The sequence below is a fragment of the Neovison vison genome, chromosome X, assembly GCF_020171115.1.
Source record: "Neovison vison isolate M4711 chromosome X, ASM_NN_V1, whole genome shotgun sequence".
In the NCBI taxonomy this organism is placed as follows: domain Eukaryota; kingdom Metazoa; phylum Chordata; class Mammalia; order Carnivora; family Mustelidae; genus Neogale; species Neogale vison.
In genome coordinates, this window is record NC_058105.1 from 64,055,448 (window position 1) to 64,072,224 (window position 16,777).

Below are 16,777 nucleotides of genomic sequence, written 5' to 3' on the forward strand. Positions count from 1 at the left end.
ACTTCTTTAACATTGTAACTTTCTATAGCCATTACTCCTCTACCTCAGAGACTTTGTGCCTTATGGTTTTCCCATGCCCCATGCACACGCATCAATATGCCTGGACTTTTCTGAGAAAGTTTGAGGTCCCTTGTAAAAGCCACTGAATGGTGGACCTAGAAAGGGCCCCAGAGACTATAAATTCCAACACTTTTACTTGACAGAAACAAATTGAAGCCTAAAAAGAACTAATGATTTGTGTTGGGTCAAAGCAAATGAGCAGCACAGCATGAACAAGACTTTGGGTCTTCTAAGTCCCAGACCATACTCTTTCCCTACAACAGCAACATTTTCTCAGAATCATCAGCAAATACAGGTGACAGTGCATGTTCATCAGTAACAAAGTCAAGGCCAAAGAGAAAACAGAAACATGACAAACCTCAGACCTGGAAGACTGTAAACAATTTTAGTTTCCATAAAGTAATCATTGTCACTTTGCTGGCTTAAGGTTAGTTTGAACTCAAGGTTAGTGTATAGGGAGCTCTAGCAAGCTGGTTTCTTTATATGGCTTCATTACTTACCTTGTTCTTAACTGAGTCTTTCTTTCTTTTTTTCTTTCTTTCTTTCTTTCTTTCTTTCTTTCTTTCCCTGTCTCTCTCTTACTTTCATTTATTAATTTTTATTCTTATTATTTTTTTCATTTTTTATTAAAGATTTTTAAAATTTATTTTCAGCATAACAGTATACATTATTTTTGCACCACGCCAACCTCCCACCCCCTGCCACTTCAAAACCCTCAGATTGTTTTTCAGAGTCCATATTCTCTCATGGTTAACCTCCCCTTCCAATTTCCCCCAGCTCCCTTCTCCTCTCTAACTCCCCATGTCCTCCATGTTATTTGTTATGCTCCACAAATAAGTGAAACCATATGATAATTGACTCTCTCTGCTTGACTTATTTTATTCTTATTTTTAAACCAGACTCATGCCACTGTCTTGGTTGTGGCCACCCTGAGTCAGCTTTTGGGTATTAACATCATATTTTTAAATTGAGTCAAACCAAGATATGAAGATATAATTACTAGTAGTAGAATTCAGACATTTAAATAAGAATAAGTTGTAATTTCCATGAAAATAGTTATCTCACCCAGTGCTTATTTGCATATGACAAAGGTTAGCTATGTCCCTGAATCAGCATCTGTTATTAGATACTGAGATTTCTATTTTTATACAGAGGACTAGAGTGGCTACATGTTTTAGAAGCCAGCTCATACAAATTCTTTTGACTGCTTACACTTTTCTCATATGCTTCTATCTGAGCTACTTTGAAACACCTCACCTGCCATCTGACATTTTTAATTCCTTCTCCTTTTTTTCATATAAATTTTAAATATAAATTTGTAGCCTATGTATTGAGACAGATTTCAAGAGACATCATTTCATGTTCTTTCACCATTACCATGTCCTGAACTACAAGCTTAACTGAAGATTGATGAAATACAGTACCACAATCACATAAAAAAGATGTAATAAAAAGCCACTCCTTAGTAATATTGCACATGATGTATATTGCCAACACCAGGATGACTTACACACCTTCTAGGTGCCATTGTTCTAAAAGTTTTTATGTATATTTCTCCTTTATTCTATTTTTAGCTTCAATTCTCAGTGAGGAAACTGATCATAGACAGACCAAGTAACTCAATCAAAGTCAAATAGTTGATAGTGGAGCTGATATTTAGGTCCAGGATTGCCCAATTCTAATGCCCAAGGAAGTGTAGAAACCAATAATTGCTCATTGTTAGAACTCAAAGTAACAGAGATAAAGTGAAATGAACCTGTTTGCTAGAGTCGGGTTTGACTCGCCATTCTACTGTTCAATCAGCTAAAACTGATCTAATGTAAATTTTAGGTTTTGTATCTTGTTAAGACAGTAGTCATTATGTCATGTCTTGCTAATGTAAAGTATTAAATCCTTGCACTGAGATTTTTAAAACAATTTTAACATAAGAAATTAGCTTTGTTGGGATGTTAGAATTGAAAGAGAGCTTAGAAAGCTTGCATTACACACCCGTGGTTTAAAAAATGAAAAAATCAAGCCCAGATAGGCACAATGACTTACTCAAGATATCAATGATGATAATTAGCAATATCCACTTCATAATGCTGGCATAGACATACTGGAGAACACTGCATTTTGCCTCCTAGGGCTTTATTATTATTTAAATTAATAGAAGGTGAAAAACTACAAAGCAAAAATATAAACTAGTTAAGGACCTAAAAAATAAATCTGTTGATCAGCAACTACTAATAGATTTTTTTTCAATCTGGTAAAATAAAAGTAACATATGAGTGAGTTAAATGAGTAGTACAAAAAGTAGAATAAGGTAGTTATAAAAGAACAGGACTAGTAAAGGATTTGTGGATCTGAGTTCTTATTCTAATACCACTTACTGTGGGATTACTCACTATAAAACTCTAGCAATACTTTGGTTCTCACTATTTTCTTCCCCTGAAATGAGGGCATTGACAATGACCACATCACAGAATGGCATGGAGTTGGGGGAGGAAAAGGTTTTTAGCTCTCTTTCTTTCCATCAGATCCTACTCCTTCATTTTTATAATATTGATAAATAACATTTTCTTGATCCTGCAAATGCAGAATCAAGTCAGGTCCGTTAAAGAACTCCCCTCCATTCTCTGACTCTTTCCACCCAGATTGCCATTCATAAACTCTTATTATACAAAGGCAATCTTTAAACAACCTATCTAATTTAGATTCTATGCCAGATATGCTAAGAATATATGCTAAGTATAGTAAGTGTGACCCAGTTAATAGGTGATATAGGAGCACAAAGTAAAGAGACATCACTGAATGTGATAAAAATAGAGAAATATTCCTGAATGAGCTAGGTAAAGGATAAAGGTAAACCATCATGGTAAGGGATGCTGAGATAGTAATAGGCTGAAGAATAGAGGGTGTCAGAGGAATCAGGAGGCACAGAGATGAAAAAGCGCAAGAGAATGAAAACACTAATTTGGCTGGAGTGGAAAAAAAAGGATGAAGGTGTGATTAAGGAAAGGAGGCTAGGGCTAGACTAGATGTCAGGCCAAGGAAGCTATGTTTTTATGCCATTGACAGTGGATACCAAAGGAGATAGGCTGAGGAGAGAATTAAGAGGTGATACTAAATACAATTTGAGGTCCATATGCAACCAGCCTATAAGCTACCAATAACCAATAACAAAGGTTAAGTTTTCCTTATATACCTCTCTCACCTTTGTCCTAGGCTATATGTAGTTCTTCTGTGGCCTTCTTCTTCTTTCTATAGTTGCTCTTCCATTTACCCAGTTCCACAAATGTTTAAGTATAAAAATAAGGCAATAACTTCTCATTGATCTGTAGGTGGAACAAACCCACAGAAATACAATTAGAATCTAACTGAGCATCCATCACAGACCAAGGAGAAGAATGGCCCAGAGGAGAGAGAGTAACTACAGAATGGCAAGCTAGAACAGGAGCTGAAATAGAAGCAAAAGCAGGAGGAGATTCCTGGCTACTATAAACACACACACACACACACACACACACACACACACACACACGTGGTACTTCAAATAATTAAGATGGAACTTAGGTCTGATTTTATCAATACTTAATTCAGTTCATTGGAAATAAAAGAAAGAGTTGAAAATATAGATTAAAGAAGGAAGGAGTAACTAGTCTTGTGAGATATTATCTTTGTTCTGCACCCAGTCCTTCACACCTCCACTTCCTTAGAGAGAAAAGGCATCACATATACTTTTTAATAGAACCACAACATCAAAGCAAAAAGCAAACAACCTTCCAGAGACAATTTTTAATGTTTCAGTAGTTAATGTACCATTTATGAAGACAGTTTAGAGAACTACAAAAGTCAGAACATACTACAATATGATATCATAGTTAATGGAGATCCAGGTAGACTTTGGCCCCATTTATATTTCTAGTTGTATTCAATAAGTTCAACCAATCTGCCAAGATGCAGTGACTCTCTTGCTCTCAATATATATATTTAAAGGAATATTATATACATATATTTAATTATAAATACAATTTATATATATTATATATTCTTTTAAATCCTTTCAGTATAAATATTCCTTTAAATATATTTTATATATATTCCTTTAAATCACCAAACAAGCTTTTATGAGCACCTACTTTTTGCATGATGCTGAGAAATATAGATTAATTATATGATCACCATATAACAATAGTCTAATTTATACCCAGAGTGCAACTTCCCATACAGACAGAAATATGCAAGTCTTAATCTAGCAACAGAAACTATCTATGAAAGTATTAATCTCCCCATTGAAAATTAGGTTCAATTTCAATATGTTATGGAGTACAACATATTGTATCGTCCTTGATGGGTACCTTCAACAACTTTACTGTATAGAAGAGATTATGTGGTTTTTCCAATGAAAATTGAATTAGAAATACTTTGTAAGACTGGATATACAGAAGCAATGACACACTTGACATGGAAATAACAGTGTGAGCAAGGGCAGAAGTGTGTATATTCAGTGTTTTCTTAGGAGCCCAAGTTTTTGCATATTTTATATTTATTCAGATTTGCTTATCTGATATATTTAACCAGACCAGGTATTGTAAAACTTCCCTGAATTAAGGATGTACTTTGGACTTTTTAATGTCCATCAGCAAATGTATCCATGTCCAAACAATACTGTTAGGTAACCTATTCTCCCTTCAGGCTCTCTTCTTTACAACTGTAGGTTCCTTTAGATTTGTTTGAGGTCCACTCTTTTCAAATGTTTTAGAGACCTTGCATTCTATCTACAGAATTCATCCGTAGGAGATATTGACTGTGCTCTATTGTATCTTCACTATTTTCCTATGGCTATCACCAGTTTCTGATATTTGATTTCTTCAGAGATTCTTTTTTTGTATTTTAAATAAGTTTATTGGTTATGTTTCACTTTGATTGATTTACATTATGGATGTTAAATTTTAGGGTATTATTTCTATTTTGTGCTTTTATCATTTTACTTTATTTCTTTTCAGTGTCCCAAAATTCATTGTTTATGCACTACACCCAGTGATCCTTAATCCTAATCATAACTTTATCCTCTGAAAGGCTAGATCTAACTGATTCATGGTAGGGGACAGGTAAATGGTTCTTTATGTTACTCCCAGGACCCTCAAACAGTATTGCCATGACCCTGGACACTACTTCATGACTTCATATCTTCTATGAGATTGATAAGTTATTTAAATATTTAATTCTGGGGCACCTGCGTGGTTCAATGGGGTAAGTGTCTGCCTTCAGCTCAGGTCATGATCCCAGAGTCCTGGGATCAAGCTCTTCATGGGGCTTCCTGTTCAGGGGGGCAGTCTGCTTCTTCCTTTCCCCCTGCCTGCCACTTCCCCTGCTCATGCATTGTCTCTCTCCCAAATAAACAAATCAAATCTTCCAAAAAATTTAATTATATCCTATGTGTTTTATCAGTTAATACAGGCACTATCTGCTTTCCTTGATTCCTTTCTTAATACTACCTTTCCCTGTGTCCTTATATTTAAGTAATCATTAAAATTTAAAAACAATTATCACCTATGTTTCTTATTGAATCTTATAAGAGGCTTCTAAAGCAGAAAGATCCTAGATTATTATCACCATATTGCAGAGGAGCAAATAGTGTCAGGGTGTTTGTAAAGTGTCTTACTCAAGATCACACAGTTAGGGGCAGAAAGAGTATTAGAACCTAACTTCAACCAATTATTATCAGTTACAGCTGTAGGTTTAAGCTTACCATTCCTGGGAGGCCTGCACTCAAGTATTTTGGGAATAGTGCATAGAGAGACCGGATTGGCTATTTGCCTGGCCAGAAATACAGGATTAAATTGACTGTATGTAGACCCTCTTCTAGAAGTAAGAGTAAATTGGAACCCTCTGGGGAAGTCTGAGAATTTCAGAATAGTTGATAAGCCAATCTGTTTTCTGTGCTTCTCCAAATCTTCTGGATAAGGTTCATTACTTGTAAAAACAATAGGCCAACTTCAGAAGAAAAGATTAATGTTTCTCAAATAAGACTCCAAATACATAGGAGGATTTCTACCAAGTGCCCTTAAAGAGGAAGGGAGCAAAGGCCAGAAGGAGGAGATATTCCCTCATGAGCATTATGAAAAATGAAAAATAAGCTTCCCCAAGAGCAATAAAGCAATTTTAATTAAGCCATTCTTAATGAAACAAGTAAAACAAGTAGTAATTTTGAAATTATATGAATATATAATTTTTATAGATATTTTATTTTTATTGTATTATGGATTATTTACAGATTTTGAATGCATACACTTACCACCTTTCATTGTGACTTTGTGAACTACATAGAACTTTTTTTCAAAATAAGATATTTTGATTATTTATTTAGGGAAATTAGTATTTCTTTTTATTATTCAATTAGCCAACATACAGTATATCATTAGTTTTTAATGTACTGTCCAACAATTCATTAGTTGTGTTTAACACCCAGAGCTCATCACCAGGTGACTGGTATTAAGGAGGGTACATGTGGGAAATGAGTATTTCATGAAAACTTCACAATTAACCTCAAATAATCTGAAGAAAAACAAGTAAAATTTTTATATTTCTTTATTTACCACACATGAGTTTTTCTTTTTCAGAAAAAGCACTGAATAGAAAATGGAAAATTGCAACCAAACATTAACAGATTTCCTTTTGTGGGGTTGTAAACAACCATCAAGTCTGATGTAAACAACAATCAAGATTGATGTAAACACCATCAAGTATTGCCCTGTTTCATTTCATTTTCATTGTACTCATTTTCTTTATGGCTTTCTTTGGCAGCCTGTTATGATCATCTTTATCCTCATGGACACCCATCTCCAAACACCCATGTATTTTCGACTTAACTCTCCTCATTGACCTGAAATACATCTCCACCATTGTCCCCAAGATGGCTTCTGATGATTTTTTTGGAAAACATTTATTCCTTTCATTGAGTGTGGAGCTCACAGCTTCTTCATCAATATTTTAGCTCATGAAGAATGGTTACTCTTGGCCTCTATGGCAATAGCTGTTATGTTTCTCTTTTTCCCTCTCCACTATCCCATTCATATGAGCAAAATAGTTTGTGTTCTGATGAAACAGGATCATGAAAAATAGGCTTTATTCTTTATACCTTTGTCCACACAGTTTATACATTGTATATCTATATTTCCAAACCAGAGCCATCAACCATGACTACTGTGATGTCCTGGTCATGTCAACTCTGCCATTCATGGACATCTAGGCCTATGAGTAGAGTTTTTGAGCAACACCCTCTTTATTTAGATCATTTTAGATCTAAACACTCATGCAGATTGAAAGTGAGAGGATGGAGAAATATTTTAATGAAAATAATATCAAGGGGAACCTGGGTGGCTCAGTCATTAAGCATCTGCCTTCGGCTTAGGTCATGATCCTGGGGTCCTGGGATCAAGCCCCACATTGGACTTCCTGCTCGGTGGGAAGCCTGCTTCTCCCTCTCCCACTCCTCCTGCTGTGTTCCCTCTCTTGCTGTGTCACTCTCTGTCAAATAAATAAATACATTCTTTTTAAAAAAATAATAATATCAAAAGAAAGCTGGAATAGCAATACTTATATCAAACATGTAGACTTTTATATATAATTGATATATATGATTATTGAAATTATACACATATTTCTATATATGATATTATATATAAATTTATATACAAATATATTTTATATAATATATAAATATGGAATTATTTATAAATGTATATATAGATATCTTTCTATATACATATATATACACATAAATAAATAAATTCTGGCAATATTTATATTCCAAGAAATTTTAGGTGTCAAACAGTTTGTCACACCTCAGTGATCTGGAACTGAAATATGTTGCACCTCAACTATCCAAACACAGCTGACAGAGCCAAGAAAAAGTAAAATAATCTTGAATAGACAAAATGGATGTCATAAAGTCCATAAACCAAACACTGTATATTTTGTTCCATAAGATGTTTCCCCCTTTCCACACACATCCTCTCCAAATAAAATAAAATAATCAGTATTTACTCATTTTTGTCAGATTTCAGCCCTGTTATAACTGGCTTGATTAGTGTGTTCTCAAAGCCATAAAAGATTACAAAGAACTAATTGAAATGATAGGGACTTCATTATGCAGGTCCACTGACAAATATAGATAGTCTGAAAAGATAAAGAACCACTTATAAAATCAAATATATAAGAACTAAAAATCCATGAGTCCATTTTATTGAAGGTACAAGCAAAATCTCAATAGCTACAAATTTTAATTGCTCTGAGAGTAGCAAATATATAGTACAATAACTGATGTTTATAATTATGATCCTCAGTCATCCTGAAAAGATTGCATTGAATCATAGAGTTGAAGCTCTTCTTAAATAATAACAACACTAACACTAACCAAAACAAACACTTCTAAAGTGTTTTAGGGTTTAGAAAGCATTTTCCAAGAAAGTATGCCTCATATTGAGATCACCTAGACTTTTGGAGATGTAATAAAAAAGAAAACCTGTAGAGAATTAACTTGCTCAAAGATACCTAGCTTATCAGTAGCAGACCTAAAACTAGTATATTGGTCTTCTGAGTGTGGATTAATGCTTCTTTCAAATATTGTGTCCCATTATTTTAAAAAAACTGCTTAAGTGAATAGGACATAATACAGTTTATAAATATTTGCAACTAAAATGATATTTTAAATGTTCAGGTACTTAAAAGAGCTAACCAATATTTTCTACAAAATACAACTGTTTGATATACAAATCTGCAGAGGACTTCAGGAAACCTAGGTTTTTGTTTGGTTTGTTTTTTACTTTTCTCTCTTTTGTAATTTAACTTCCAGTTACTTAGCATACAGTTCATTATTAGTCTCAGATGTACAGTATAGTGATTAAACATTTCCATACAGCAACTGGAACTCATCACAAGTGCACTCCTTAATCCCCATCAACTAACCCGTCCTCCCACTCACGTAACCTCTGGTAATCATGTTTGTTTTCTGTAGTTAAGAATCTGTTTCCTGGTTTTCCTTCTTTTTTCCCCTTTGCTTCTTTGTTTTGTTTATTTAATGCCACTTTGTATTGGCACTAACAGTAGGCAAGGGTTCCCTTTTCTCCACATCCGTGCCGATACCTGTTATTTCCTATGTTGTCCATTTTAGTCATTCTGACAGGTGTGAGGTGCTATCTTGTTACAGTTTTGATTTGTATTTCCCTGATGGTGAGGAATGTTGAACAGCTTTTTTTGTGTGTGTGTTAGCCATCTGTATGTCTTCTTTGGAAAAGTTTCTATCGCAACTTCTGCTCATTTTAATAGGATTATTCATTTTGGGGTGTTGAGTTTTAAAAGTTCTTCATATATCTTGTATACTATCTCTTTATTGGGTATTAATTTGCAAATATTTTCTTCCATTCTGTAGGTTGCTGTATAGTTTTCTTTTTTTAAAATATTTATTTATTTATTAAATTTAATTTATTTATTTTCAGAAAAACAATATTCATTATTTTTTCACCACACCCGGTGCTCCATGAAATCCGTGCCCTCTATAATACCCACCACCTGGTACCCCAACCTCCCACACCCCGCAACTTCAAACCCCTCAGATTGTTGCTGTATAGTTTTCTTGTTTCCTTTTTCATGCAGAAATTTGGTTGTTTGTTTCTTTTTTAGGGGATCCCAATCTTTCATTTTGTTTTTGTTTCCCTTGCCTCCGGAGACCTATCTAGAAAGAAGTTTCAATGACTGATGCCAAAGACGTTACTGATGCCAAAGAAGTTACTAAATTTCTCTGCTGGGATTTTTATGGTTTCAGGTCTTACATTTAGGTCTTTAATCCATTTTGAATTTATTTTTGTATATCATATAAGATAGTGGTCTACTTTCCTTCTTTTGCATTGTTGCTTTCTAGTTTTCCCAGCACAGTTTGTTGAAGAGACTGTCTTTCCCATCGATATACTTTCCTGTTTTGTCAAAGAAAAATTAACCATATAGTTGTGGGTTCATCTCTGGGTCCTCTATTCTGTTCTGTTGATCTTTATGTTTATTTTTATGCCAGTACCATATCGTTTTGATCACTACATCTTTATAATATCGCTTTAAGTCCAGAATTGTGATACCTCCAGCATTGCTCTTCTTTTTCAAAGTCGCTTTGGTTATTTGGGGTCCTTTGTGTTTCATAGAAATTTTAGAATTGTTTGTTCTAGTTATGTGGAAAATGCTGGGGGTATTTTGATAGGGATTATATTAAATGCATAGATTGCTTTGAGTATCAGAGACATTTTAACAGTATTGATTCTTCTAATCCATAAGCATGGAATATCTTTCCATTTATTTGTATGATCATCAATTTCTTTCATTAGTGTTTTACAGTTTCCAGGAAACAGGCTTTTTACTTCTTTGGTTAGATTTCCTCCGAGGTATTGTTTTGGTTCTGGTTCAATTGTAAATGGTACTGCTTTACTTTCTCTTTTTTTTGCTTCATTATTGGTCCAGTTTGTCATCCAGAGCCATTGTTTCCTTCTTTATTTTCTGTTTTGATGATCTGTCCATTGATGTAAGTGGGGTGTTAAACTCAGTGACTAATTATTGTGTTACTATCAATTACATCCTTTTTTTGTTGTTGTTTGTTTTTCTTTTCTTAAGTTGTTATTCTTTTTTTTTCCAATTTATTTATTTTCAGAAAAACAGTATTCATTATTTTTTCACCACACCCAGTGCTCCATGCAAGCCATGCCCTCTATAATACCCACCGCCTGGTACCCCAACCTCCCACCCCCCCGCCACTTCAAACCCCTCAGATTGTTTTTCAGAGTCCATAGTCTCTCATGGTTCATCTCCCCTTCCAATTTACCCAAAAGCACATACACTCCCCAATGTCCATAACCCTATCCCCCTTCTTCCAACCCCCCTGCTCCCAGCAACCCACAGTTTGTTTCGTGAGATTAAGAGTCACTTATGGTTTGTCTCCCTCCCTATCCCATCTTGTTTCATGGATTCTTCTCCTACCCACTTAAGCCCCCATGTTGCATCACCACTTCCTCATATCAGGGAGATCATATGACAGTTGTCTTTCTCCGCTTGACTTATTTCGCTAAGCATGATACACTCTAGTTCCATCCATGTTGTCGCAAATGGCAAGATTTCGTTTCTTTTGATGGTTGCATAGTATTCCATTGTGTATATATACCACCTCTTCTTTATCCATTCATCTGGAGATGGACATCTAGGTTCTTTCCATAGTTTGGCTATTGTGGACATTGCTGGTATAAACATTTGGGTACACGTGCCCCTTTGGATCACTACATTTGTATCTTTAGGGTAAATACCCAGTAGTGCAATTGCTGGGTCATAGTTCAGTTCTATTTTCAACATTTTGAGGAACCTCCATGCTGTTTTCCAGAGTGGTTGCACCAGCTTGCATTCCCACCAACAGTGTAGGAGGATTCGCCTTTCTCTGCATCCTCGCCAGCATCTGTCATTTCCTGACTTGTTGATTTTAGCCATTCTGACTGGTGTGAGGTGATATCTCATTGTGGTTTTGATTTGTATTTCCCTGATGCCGAGTGATATGGAGCACTTTTTCATGTGTCTGTTGGCCATCTGGATGTCTTCTTTGCAGAAACGTCTGTTCATGTCCTCTGCCCATTTCTTGATTGGATTATTTGTTCTTCGGGGGTCGAGTTTGTTAAGTTCTTTATAGATTTTGGACACTAGTCCTTTATCTGATATGTCATTTGCAAATATCTTCTCCCATTCTGTCAGCTGTCTTTTGATTTTGTTAACTGTTTCCCTTGCTGTGCAAAAGCTTTTGATCTTGATGATATCCCAATAGTTCATTTTTACCTTTGCTTCCCTTGCCTTTGGCAATGTTCCTAGGAAGATGCTGCGGCTGAGATTGAAGAGGTTGCTGCCTGTGTTCTCCTCAAGGATTTTGACTCAAAATACATTTTGAGTCTATTTTTGTGTGTGGTGTAAGGAAATGGTCCAATTTCATTTTTCTGTATGTGGCTGTCCAATTTTCCCAACACCATTTATTGAAGAGGCTGTCTTTTTTCCATTGGGCATTCTTTCCTGCTTTGTCAAAGATTAGTTGACCATAGAGTTGAGGGTCTATTTCTGGGCTCTCTATTCTGTTCCATTGATCTATGTGTCTGTTTTTGTGCCAGTACCATGCTGTCTTGATGATGACAGCTTTGTAATAGAGCTTGAAGTCCGGAATTGTGATGCCACCAACTTTGGCTTTCTTTTTTAATATCCCTTTGGCTATTCGAGGTCTTTTCTGGTTCCATATAAATTTTAATATTATTTGTTCCATTTCTTTGAAAAAGATGGGTGGTACTTTGATAGGAATTGCATTAAATGTGTAGATTGCTTTAGGTAGCATAGACATTTTCACAATATTTATTCTTCCAATCCAGGAGCATGGAACATTTTTCCATTTCTTTGTGTCTTCCTCAATTTCTTTCATGAGTACTTTCTAGTTTTCTGAGTATAGATTCTGTGCCTCTTTGGTTAGGTTTATTCCTAGGTATCTTATGGTTTGGGGTGCAATTGTAAATGGGATTGACTCCTTAATTTCTCTTTCTTCTGTCTTGTTGTTGGTGTAGAGAAATGCAACTGATTTCTGTGCATTGATCTTATATCCTGACACTTTACTGAATTCCTGCACAAGTTCTAGCAGTTTTGGAGTGGAGTCTTTTGGGTTTTCCACATAGAGTATCATATCATCTGCGAAGAGTGATAATTTGACTTCTTCTTTGCCGATTTGGATGCCTTTAATTTCCTTTTGTTGTCTGATTGCTGAGGCTAGGACTTCTAGTACTATGTTGAATAGCAGTAGTGATAATGGACATCCCTGCCGTGTTCCTGACCTCAGTGGAAAAGCTTTCAGTTTTTCTCCATTGAGAATGATATTTGCGGTGGTTTTTTCATAGATGGCTTTGATGATATTGAGGTATGTGCTCTCTATCCCTACACTTTGAAGAGTTTTGATCAGGAAGGGATGCTGTACTTTGTCAAATGCTTTTTCAGCATCTATTGAAAGTATCATATGGTTCTTGTTCTTTCTTTTATTAATGTGTTGTATCACATTGACTGATTTGCGGATGTTGAACCAAACTTGCAGCCCTGGAATAAATCCCACTTGGTCATGGTGAATAATCCTTTTAATGTACTGTTGAATCCTATTGGCTAGTATTTTGGTGAGAATTTTCGCATCTGTGTTCATCAAGGATATTGGTCTATAGCTCTCTTTTTTGATTGGATCCTTGTCTTGTTTGGGGATCAAGGTGATGCTGGCCTCATAACATGAGTTTGGAAGTATTCCTTCCATTTCTATTTTTTGGAACAGTTTCAGGAGAATAGGAATTAGTTCTTCTTTAAATGTTTGGTAGAATTCCCCTGGGAAGCCGTCTGGCCCTGGGCTTTTGTTTGTTTGGAGATTTTTAATGACTGTTTCAATCTCCTTACTGGTTATGGGTCTGTTCAGGCTTTCTATTTCTTCCTGGTTCAATTTTGGTAGTTTATATGTTTCTAGGAATGCATCCATTTCTTCCAGATTGTCAAATTTGTTGGCGTAGAGTTGCTCATAGTATGTTCTTATAATAGTTTGTATTTCTTTGGTGTTAGTTGTGATCTCTCCTCTTTCATTCATGATTTTATTTATTTGGGTCCTTTCTCTTTTCTTTTTGATAAGTCTGGCCAGGGGTTTATCAATTTTATTAATTCTTTCAAAGAACCAGCTCCTAGTTTCGTTGATTTGTTCTATTGTTTTTTGGGTTTCTATTTCATTGATTTCTGCTCTGATCTTTATGATTTCTCTTCTCCTGCTGGGCTTAGGGTTTCTTTCTTGTTCTTTCTCCAGCTCCTTTAGGTGTAGGGTTAGGTTGTGTACCTGAGACCTTTCTTGTTTCTTGAGAAAAGCTTGTACCTCTATATATTTTCCTCTCAGGACTGCCTTTGTTGTGTCCCACAGATTTTGAACCATTGTATTTTCATTATCATTTGTTTCCATGATTTTTTTCAATTCTTCTTTAATTTCCCGGTTGACCCATTCATTCTTTAGAAGGATGCTGTTTAGTCTCCATGTTTTTGGGTTCTTTCCAAACTTCCTCTTGTGGTTGAGTTCTAGCTTCAGAGCATTGTGGTCTGAAAATATGCAGGGAATGATCCCAATCTTTTGATATCGGTTGAGTCATGATTTAGGACCGAGGATGTGATCTATTCTGGAGAATGTTCCATGTGCACTAGAGAAGAATGTGTATTCTGTTGCTTTGGGATGAAATGTTCTGAATATATCTGTGATGTCCATCTTATCCAGTGTATCATTTAAGGCCTTTATTTCCCTTTTGATCTTTTGCTTGGATGATCTGTCCATTTCAGTGAGGGGAGTGTTAAAGTCCCCTACTATTATTGTATTATTGTTGATGTGTTTCTTTGATTTTGTTATTAATTGGTTTAAATAGTTGGCTGCTCCCACATTGGGGGCATAGATATTTAAAATTGTTAGATCTTCTTGTTGCACACCCTTTGAGTATGATATAGTGTCCTTCCTCAACTCTTATTATAGTCTTTGGCTTAAAATCTAATTGATCTGATATAAGGATTGCCACTCCTGCTTTTTTCTGATGTCTATTAGCATGGTAAATTCTTTTCCACCCCCTCACTTTAAATCTGGAGGTGTCTTTGGGCTTAAAATGAGTTTCTTGGAGGCAACATATAGACGGGTTTTGTTTTTTTATCCATTCTGATACCCTGTGTCTTTTGATTGGGGCATTTAGCCCATTAACATTCAGGGTAACTATTGAGAGATATGATTTTAGTGCCATTGTATTGCCTGTAAGGTGACTGTTACTGTATATTGTCTCTGTTCCTTTCTGATCTACCACTTGTAGGCTCTCTCTTTGCTTAGAGGACCCCTTTCAGTATTTCCCGTAGAGCTGGTTTGGTGTTTGCAAATTCTTTCAGTTTTTGTTTGTCCTGGAAGCTTTTCATCTCCCCTTCTATTTTCAATGATAGCTTAGCTGGATATAGTATTCTTGGCTGCATGTTTTTCTCGTTTAGTTCTCTGAAAATATCATGCCAGCTCTTTCTGGCCTGCCAGGTCTCTGTGGATAAGTCAGCTGCCAATCTAATACTTTTACCATTGTATATTACAGACTTCTTTTCCCAGGCTGCTTTCAGGATTTTCTCTTTGTCACTAAGGCTTGTAAATTTTACTATTAGGTGATGGGGTGTGGGCCTATTCTTATTGATTATGAGGGGCGGTCTCTGAACCTCCTGAATTTTGATGCTTGTTCCCTTTTCCATATTGGGGAAATTCTCCCCAATAATTCTCTCCAGTATACCTTCTGCTCCCCTCTCTCTTTCTTCTTCTTCTGGAATCCCAATTATTCTAATGTTGTTTCGTCTTATGGTGTCACTTATCTCTTGAATTCTCCCCTTGTGGTCCAGTAGCTGTTTGTCCCTCTTTTGCTCAGCTTCTTTATTCTCTGTCATTTGGTCTTCTATATTGCTTATTCTTTCTTCTGCCTCATTTATCCTAGCAGTGAGAGTCTCCATTTTTTATTGAACCTCATTAATAGCTTTTTTTATTTCAACTTGGTTAGATTTTAGTTCTTTTATTTCTCCAGAAAGGGCTTTTATATCTCTGGAGAGGGTTTCTCTAATATCTTTCATGCCTTTTTCAAGCCCAGCTAGAACCTTGAGAATTTTCATTTTGAACTCTAGATCTGACATATTACCAATGTCTGTATTGATTAGGTCCCTAGCCTTTGGTACTGACTCTTGTTCTTTTTTTTGTTGTGAATTTTTCTGCCTTGTCATTTTGTCCAGCTAAGAGTATGTGAAGGAGCAAGTAAAATACTAAAAGCGTGGCAACAATCCCAGGAAAATATGCTTTAACCAAATCAGAAGAGATCCCAAATCGTGAGGGGGGATTTCTCCCCACTCACGATTGGGTGAGGGATCTCCTCTGATTGGGATCTCCTCTGATTGGGATCTCCCAATCTCTTCTGATTAGGATCTCTTCTGATTTGGGGATAAAAGAGGTTCAAAAATAAAGAAAGAAGAAAATAAAAAAAAAGAATTAAAAAAAAGAAAACGAATAAAGAAAAGTATAAGAAAGAAAATATATATATTACATAAACTAGTTAAAAAAACATTAAAAAAGAAAAGGGTAAAAGTTAAAAATTTTAGCAGAAGAAGAGCAAAATAAAAATGAAAAAGAAAAAAATTAACTGCAAGACTAAAAAATCACAGGGAGAAAGCCATGAGTTCCGTGGTTTGTTTTCTCCTCCTCTGGAATTCTTTTGCTCTCCTTGGTATTGAAACTGTACTCCTTGGTAGGTGAACTTGGTCTTGACTGGATTTCTTGTTGATCTTCTGGGGGAGGGGCCTGTTGTATTGATTCTCAAGTGTCTTTGCCCCAGGCAGAATTGCACCGCCCTTACTAGGGGCCGGGCTGAGTGATCGGCTTGGCTTTGCTTTCAGGAGCTTTTGTTCCCTGAGCGCTTTCCGTAGAGTTCTGGAGGACGGGAATACAAATGGCGGCCTCCTGGTCTCCGGCCGGGAGGAGCCGAGCGCCCGGGGCCCCGCTCCCCAGTGCGCCCTCAGCGAACAGCTCCTAGTAATTCCCGTCTGCCTAACCTCCAGCCGCGCTCCGAGCTCACCGAGCCTGCGACCAGTTCAAGGCAACACTGAGCTGTGAGTTTACTGTCGGCTC